Raw genomic sequence first — 8,729 nt, forward strand, 5'->3', positions numbered from 1 at the left:
GCTGTTAGGAAGGTGGTGCTGATGGCTTACCAGTTGGTGCTGGAAACTTATAGGCAAAAGTTCCGTAACGTGAAGAAGACATCGGAGCGCACCTTCACGGAGTTTGCGAGTATCAAGGAACGCATGTTTCATGAATGGGGTGCTTCTCGGAAGGTAGAGACAAAGGAGCAGCTTGAACAGCTCATCCTATTGGAAGACTTTAAGGATTGTCTGTCTGGAGATCTCATGACATACCTAGAAGAGCAGCAGGTAGAAACCTTGAGTGCAGCAGCCACTGTGGCTGAAGAATATATTCTTACATATAGGCTTTCTACCAGGTATGTCCCGAAGAGCTTCCCCAAACTATTTGCCAAACGTAAACCGGAAGAGGGAAGAACCGTCCCACAAAGTGCCCTGAATACGCCCTCGGTAGTCCACGACTGACTAAGGCCTATCGGTCCAAAACGGCTTAGTCCTAGGAGGAACATAGTGTGTTGGACCTACGGGCAGAGAGTGCACATTGTTAAGTCTCGGAGCAGGGGAGGTAACGACCCACATAGGGAGGTAATGCTGGTGAATTCTGTGACCCCACCAGTAAACACCCAGTCTCTCGATAAGAATAGAGCAACCAAGATTGTTTGCCCCTTACACTTTAAACGGGTTTGTGGCGAGTGATCAGACAGGTAGGTCTGTGGTAATGCTCAAGTGACAGTGGAGCAGCCCAGACTCTGATCATGAGAAACCCGTTACCAGAGAGAGTGTGTAATGATGGGAAACAAAAGGTTATTTGAGATGGGTTTGCCCTCGACACGGTACGTTGCCCCATTAGGGGAGGTACACTTGGAGTCTCAGTATTTCAGTGATAAGTGTACATTGGCAGTAGATGATCATCTACCTATAGAAGGGGGTAGAGGTCATACTGGCCAACGAACTGGCAGCAGGTCTGGACAGTGACCATCCCAGGGTTGGGAACGATCCGGTTGAAATAGTAACACCTGAAGTAGCAGCACAGACCAGACCCCAGGTACAGACAAAGTTGAAACCACATGATTGTTTAACCCTACTCCTACCAACAGATTGTTGTGAGCACTCCAGCATATTCTCCTAACTCTACGCATGAAGAGAAGCATTGGGCTAGAGCGACATGGATAACTGAGCCAGAGGAGGATCCTAGCGTGCAATCACCCACAGATACCCCCAGAGTCTGAAGCGACGGCAGGTAACCAGTACTTGCGGTATGGCAAGGTATGGTGTTCACGGAACCGGCCAAGGATTCTCCAGACGGTATGTGCAGAGGTATGTGAGGTATGCACACAGGTTCTCGGGCCCTCCATGTTCCAAACCTGGCTAATGAAAACAGCCAGTTATGGACATTGCAGGCTTGTAACAGTTGTTCATCGTTTAGCCAAATGTTTCTTAACGATATTTTGTATTTTCCTCGTGTTAGCTCTAAGGAAAGTGACGAAGGATTAGCGGATAAACCACCAGATGATAACTCCTGTGAGCATTGTGGAGTGGTATCAGGGACATGACTTTTGCCCCATGAGTGTTGCGGACGGAAGAAGGGACAGAATGGTGATTGATGATTTTGGTAATATAAGCGCTGTTTTAATGAGTGACCGTTCTCGACACGTTGACACCCCCTCGTGTAACTGGTGCGCCTAGAACTACCATTATATGGAACGTTGGTCGACCTGACGTTGGAAGAGCGAACACACTCCTCATTATTGTACGGACAGTCACAATGGGAATATGTGCGTCCTAGTCTTCTTCTGTCTTGCAGCTAAGCCCATCCATGAGAAAGTCTTCAGGAGTCATCCTTGAGGAAAAATATGGAGTCGGAGTCCCTATGGCAGTTTGCAGCTATTTACAGCTACATTCTGGCAACTCCTCCGACGACACTGTTGCCATGCGTATCCTCGCCTGCCCTTCCCTTGGATTACATCGGTGGCGTGGAGAGGGTGGATCTGCTGCATGGGCAACAGCCGGTTCTCCATAATTACTGACCAGGCCTGTGCCCAAAAGAAGACACTCCAGCATCGCCTTGGCGATGGCTCAAAACGGGAAGCGACAGTTATCGGTGATAAGCCTACCACTCGATTAAAAAAAAATAAAAAATAAAAAACTCAATTGGCGTAGAGTGAGGCACCAGGTGTTGCTTCCGTCGGGGGGAGAAAATATCCGGTTTCATAGGATAGCTACCGCCCGCCTCAAGCTGGGCAGCCCTCAGTCAATAAGGTGATGTCCCGCCACGGTCCGCCTGCTCCACTGGGTGCGTAGGGCTTAGGTCATAATCCAATAAGCAGATCGTCAACCATGCACCAGGCCAAAGAAAACAAACACAGAGCCACCCAGCTCCCGAAATGGGTACATGGAATGTAAGGACCATGACACCGGGTCTCTCGGAAGATCTACTAGAAGTGAACGACGCCCGCAAGACGGCTGTGATCAACAAACAACTATGCAGGCTCTAGATTGACATAATCGACCTGCAGGAGACACATCTGCCCGCGACTGGCAGCATATGGGAGAAGGATTTTACCTTCTTCTGGCAGGACAAACCTTCAGGAAAGGTAAGGGAGCATGGCGTTGGCCTTGTCATCAGGAACTCGTTGTTAGGGTCCATAGTACCGCCCACAGAGGGGACTGCAAGGATCATCAAACTTCAGTTTCATACAGCTGCAGGAATGGTCAGCCTCGTCAACACCTATGCCCCAACACTGACTTCCTCTACCGAAGCAAAAGAAGAGTTCTATGATAACCTTGGCCTAACTCTCAGATATTCCTCAACAAGAGCCAGTCTTCCTCCTGAGAGACTTTAATATAAGAGTTGGTTCTGATCACAGCTCTTGGCCTTATCTCCCTGGGCCAGTTTGGATTTGGGAAGATGAATGAGAATGGGCAGTGCCTCCTGGAGTTCTGCTGTTGTCGTGATCTCTGCATTACCAATTCATTCTTCGACACCATGGCCCAGCATAAGGTTTCCTAGAGACACCCCAGGTCTAAGCATTGGCACCAACTGGACCTGGTGCTTACTGGACAGCGACACAATCAGAGAAACGTCAAACTGACCCGCAGCTTCCGGAGCACAGATTGTGACACCGACCACGGTCTCGTCATTTCCAGAGTAAAGTTCCAGCCACAGAAAATCCACACAGCAAAGAAGGAGGGAAGACCATGCATTAACATAAACAAGACCCGTGACCTTCACAAAGTGGAGGAATTCACTGCTGCGCTGGTAAATGCCCTTCCTGTACCACCCTGTGATAGCGCAAGTGAGAGGTGGTCACATCTCAGGGGTACTATTTTCAACATTGCCATGTCCACCTTCGGTATGAGGCAGAACAAATCGGCAGATTGGTTCGAGGCCAGGGCATAGGAACTGTTACCCCTCGTAGAGGAAAAGAGACGAGCTCTCTCATCCTATAAGAACCTGCCCTCAGAAAGGAACTTGCAGGCCCTCTGAGGTCAGCCACTGGAGAGATCATTGAAAATCGTGATCAACAGGTGAATCGCTGTGTGGAACATTACTCTTAACTCTACTCCAAAGAGAACTTGGTCAGCATAGAGACTTTGGATGCAATCGAGTGCCTGCCTATCATGGAAGAACTTGATCTTGAACCAACTGTGGAAGAAGTTGAGAAAGCAGTGGATTCACTTTCCTCAGGGAAGGCCCCATGAGACGATGGGGTTCTGCCTGAAGTTCTCAAGTGCGCTCGTGGAACACTTAAAACTGAGCTTCATGAACTTCTGTGTCAGTGCTGGAGGGAGGGTTCGGCGCCGCAAGACATGACCGATGCAAACATCATCACTCTATACAAAAAAAGGTGACAGAAGCGATGTCAACAACCATCGTGGCATCTCCCTCCTCAGCGTCGTCGGCAAACTCTTCGCCAGGGTCGTCTTGGTCAGGCATCAGATTCTTGCTGATAGAGTGCACCCTGAGTCACAGTGTGGTTTCCGAGCAGAGAGGTCGACCACTGACATGGTGTTCTCCCTGAGACAGCTTCAAGAAAATTGCAGGGAGCAGAGAAAATCCTTGTACATCGTCTTCATTGACCTTACAAAGGTCTTCGACCTCGTGAGCAGGGACGGACTCTTCTAGATCTTGGCCAACATTGGCTGCCACCCGCCCTACTCAGCATGATACAATCGTTCACCAAGGACATGAAGGGCACGGTCGTGTACGACGGATAAACTTCTGAACCATTAAACATCAACAGTGGTGTTAAACAGGGGTGCGTTCTTGTTCCAACCCTCTTTAGCATCTTTGTATCAATCCTCGTCAAGCATGCCATTGGAACAACCACAGAGGGCTCCGTACAAGATTTGATGGAAAGCTCTATAATCTATCCAGACTCCGAGCAAAGACGAAAGTACAGATGCGAATCCTTAGGGAATTCCTCTTCGCTAACAACGCAGCGATTACCACAAACACAGCAGAAGGCCTGCAGCAGCTTCTCAACCGCTTTGCCACAGCCTGTTTTGCATTCAGCCTGACAATCAGCCTGAAGAAGACACAGGTGATGAGACAATACGTCAATGAGCTACCCTGTATAAACACAGCAGACAATGTGCTGGAAGCAGTTCATGAGTTTGTGTACCTGGGCTCCATAATCTCAGACACCCTTTCCCTGGACACTGAGCTCAACAGGCGTATCGGGAAGGCCGCAACAACACTGGCCAGGCACACAAAGCACGTTTGGGAAAATGCCAAATTGACAGTGCATACCAGGGCACAAAAGTATACATGGCATGTGTGGTGAGCACACTTCTTTACGGCTCGGAATCCTGGACCCTGCGCTCTTGCCAGGAGAGATGGCTCAATACCTTTCACATGCAGAACCTGAGACACATCCTTGACATCACGTGGAAAGACCACATCACCAACAACACAGTACTCGAGAGAACAAGAGTCCCTTCAATGTTCACTCTCCTGAAGCAGAGACACATGCGATGGCTGGGACATGTCACACTCATGGAAGATGGCCGCATACCGAAGGACCTCTTGTATGGAGAACTGGCATCAGGAAGGAGTCCCACCGGAAGACCTCAGCTGCGTTTCAAAGACTCCTGCAAATGCGACCACAAGCAGATGAACATCGACATCAACACTTGGGAGTCAGCAGCTGCGAACAGATCTGCTTGGAGATGCCAAGTGCAGAAGGAACTCCAGCAATTAGAGGATGAACTAAAGAGGCAGTGTAGGATAATAGACTTCAGAGGAATTTTTCGACATCTGTCAGACACACGAACTTCTGCGTTTATTTGTACTCGCTGCAGACGGGACTTTTATGCTCGGGTTAGCCTTCACAGCCAAAACAGGCGTTGCATCCAACTAGACTACAACAACTAGACACCCACGGAATAACGCCATAACCCCACGGGATTGACTGGATGCCTACTACTAGTAATCGGTCAAGCCGTACGTACGTATTTGCAGGCCGTACCTGTAACCAAAGTCATCAATTTCGTGTATTCGAGGTTCTTGACTCCCTGAAGGAGCGCCAGATAGATACAAGAAACACGTTCTGCACACAGCCACCAGCGGTACCACGACGCAGGGAGATGTTGTCTGTTCGCCCCAACTGTTCGATCCTCTGCAGAACCTCCGTGCTGACATTAACCAAGTAGCTGAAGGTAACTGTGCTCCCGACAGGCACACCAGTCAGATCATGGGCGGTCACTTCGGTCAGATCGTTGCCCGTGATCTTTGAGTTCACTCTTTGCCACATATTTCTACTAGTATAAGGGAGCCGGTCGGCCAAGCGGACAGCACACAGGACTTGTGATCCTGTGGTCCTGGGTTCGATCCCAGGCGCCGGCGAGAAACAATGGGCAGAGTTTCTTTCACCCTATGCCCCTGGTACCTAGCAGTAAAATAGGTACCTGGGTGTTAGTCAGCTGTCACGGGCTGCTTCCTGGGGGGTGGAGGCCTGGTCGAGGACCGGGCCGTGGGGACACTAAAAGCCCCGAAATTATCTCAAGATAATCTCAAGAAGATAGTGCAGCTTATCAAGCAGGACTTCCTCGCAACATTGGTCCATTGTCGACGTACGTCAGATTATAGTATTTCAACATACTAATTGAGTTTTTTTCTTTTTAGTAACCAAACCAAATTCTTTTTGGTGGAGAGGTGTTACAGTATTGCCGCCTTCATTGGAGTATGGAGTAGCGATTTCGGCGCCATCTCGATTGGGAACGGAGGTTGGCACCTCCGTTCCCCTGATATTGGACGTTACGTAGACAACGCCATCTATTGGTGGTGGCGTGACTGCGACAAATGGCTCTGGTTTCCTGCCCTAGTTAGCAAGAGAGGTCGACATGGATGACCTCTGGTGGATGGCATGTCACGATCAACGCCATCTGTTGTGCTACAGAGCATAATGTCAACTCCCAGGTATATGTGTGTTACCTCATGGTTTCCCCAGTGTATCGTCCGTCTAATTGATTATATTTTTATGTCCACAAAAGTGACGTGTGGAGGCAGGTATACTTAGGAAGGCAGTTTTACCTAGGGCAGTCCACATACTATGTGCTTGATCCTGGAAGAAGACTAAGTAAGCTGCCGTCGTTCTGTGCAGTGTGTTAGCTGCTAGATTACGCACTGTGGTCGAAATCGGCGTACCCGGGATTGGCTTAGGAGAGTAACGGACGACAGTGAGGTGCCTATCGTGAAGTGCTGCTAGCAAGCGGTTAGAGGCTTCTGCTGAGGGATTAGCTATCCCTGTGTGAGTGCATTTGAGACCCCTATCAGCGTGTCGCTGAAGTCCTCTGGCAGAGGGTAGCTGGAGAGCGAAAGTGGGGTTTAGGCACCGCGTGAGACTGAGTTGGTGGACTGGCCCACGTAAAACGTGAACGCACCAGTGTTTCTCAATACACGTGGACAAGGTACTGGACTGTGGAAACAGTGGAGTTGGTGTACACTGCCAATGCCATAGTGTCCTGCATGAGAGTGACACTCTTGTACATTAATGTATTTATAATTTATTTAATCTAACATATTTTAAATGGTGAAAGTGAAGATATATTGGTGATGGAAATAGTGTCTTGTTTATCCCCTCCCCTTATTTATTCATTGCACTATACTGCCAGTTCTTGAAAGCATACTACCGACATGGGGTCTTGCGTGCTGTCTACTCAGCCAACAGCCCGTGTGTGTGTGTGTGTGTTTGTGTACTCGCCTATTTGTGCTTTTGGCTTGAGCTCTGGCTCTTTGGTCCCGCCTCTCAACTCTCAATCAACTAATGTACACGATCCTGAGCTTACTGTGCTCCATCATATCTACACCAGAAACAGTGTATGGAGACAGCCTCCCCCACATCACTTCCTAATGCATTCTATTTGTCTACTATGACACTGAAATAAATCTTTCTAACGTCTCTATGGCTCATTTGGGCACTCAATTTCCACCTGTGTCCTCTAATGCGTGTGCCCCAGATGTGAGTGTTTGTGTGTGTGTGTATACTCGCCTAGTTGTGCTTGCAGGGGTTGAGCTCTGGCTCTTTGGTCCCGCCTCTCAACTGTCAATCAACTGGTGTACAGATTCCTGAGCTTACTGGGCTCTATCATATCTACATTTGGAACTGTGTATGGAGTCAGGCTCCACCACATCACTGCCAAATGCATTCCATCTGTTAACTACTCTGACACTGAAAAAGTTCTTTCTAACGTCCCTGTGGCTTATTTGTGTACTCAGTTTCCCCTTGTGTCCCCTTGTTTACATACCATCCATGTTAAACAATTTATCCTTATCAACCCTGTCAATTCTTCTGAGAATTTTGTAGGTGGTGATCATGTCTCCCCATTACTCTTGAGTCTTCCAGTGTCATAAGATGCGTTTCTCGCAGCTTTTCTTCATAACTCATGCCTTGTTGGGTTTCTGGGGCTTGACTCAGATATTCAATTATTTGATTATTGTATTTAAATAAATCGAAGGACCACCCACTTTTGAGAAAAGAGGGAAAACGAATAATAGTGATCATTAGAATGACACTAGAGAACCAGTGTCTATGGAAACTAATTAAATGAATAATCACTTGAAAATAATGAATAGACTGTATTATTAATTAAAGTCAAAGCCTCAAATATCAACATTGGGGGGTATTTCTAGAAGTTCAAATATATCTAGGAACCAGTGTGGTTCGTCACTAGTTCATTGTTGAGTTAATAACATAGTAAATCTAAACTACAATAGATTCAAAGATATGATAACTCAAATTATTAATATTAAAGATTATGAATTACTGAGCAACAGTCAGAGCAAAACACATTTATTACCAAATCATCATTTCTGGCAATAATTTATTCAATGTAAGGATCCTATATGAATTATATAGAAATCAGTAATAATATTAGATAAATTTGCACGAAAAAAATGTCTTAGCTGTAAGACGATTTCTGTAACGCCATTTCGTCATTCGTCCTCGTGGTCACAGGATCCCAATAAAGAAAGAACCCGAGGTGAATATCACGAATGATGAGACACAACTTGTCGACTCCTCGTATACACACTGAAATCAGAGAAATTTAAGTAGCATATGATTAGGCTACGATTTATTTCAAATATTCATGAAAACGGAGAAATTGTTGAAATTCAACTAACGTTGTGTATTAGGTATCCTTGCTGTATAACGACAGACTACTCACAAATATACAATCTAGGATGATGCATCAAACGAGAATGGTATACTTAACATGAGCGTATGTCTGAGGTCTGCCGAAACCGCGTCAGCCAGTCCCAGGCGTCC

This window comes from Procambarus clarkii, chromosome 33, assembly GCF_040958095.1.
Source record: "Procambarus clarkii isolate CNS0578487 chromosome 33, FALCON_Pclarkii_2.0, whole genome shotgun sequence".
Classification (NCBI taxonomy): domain Eukaryota; kingdom Metazoa; phylum Arthropoda; class Malacostraca; order Decapoda; family Cambaridae; genus Procambarus; species Procambarus clarkii.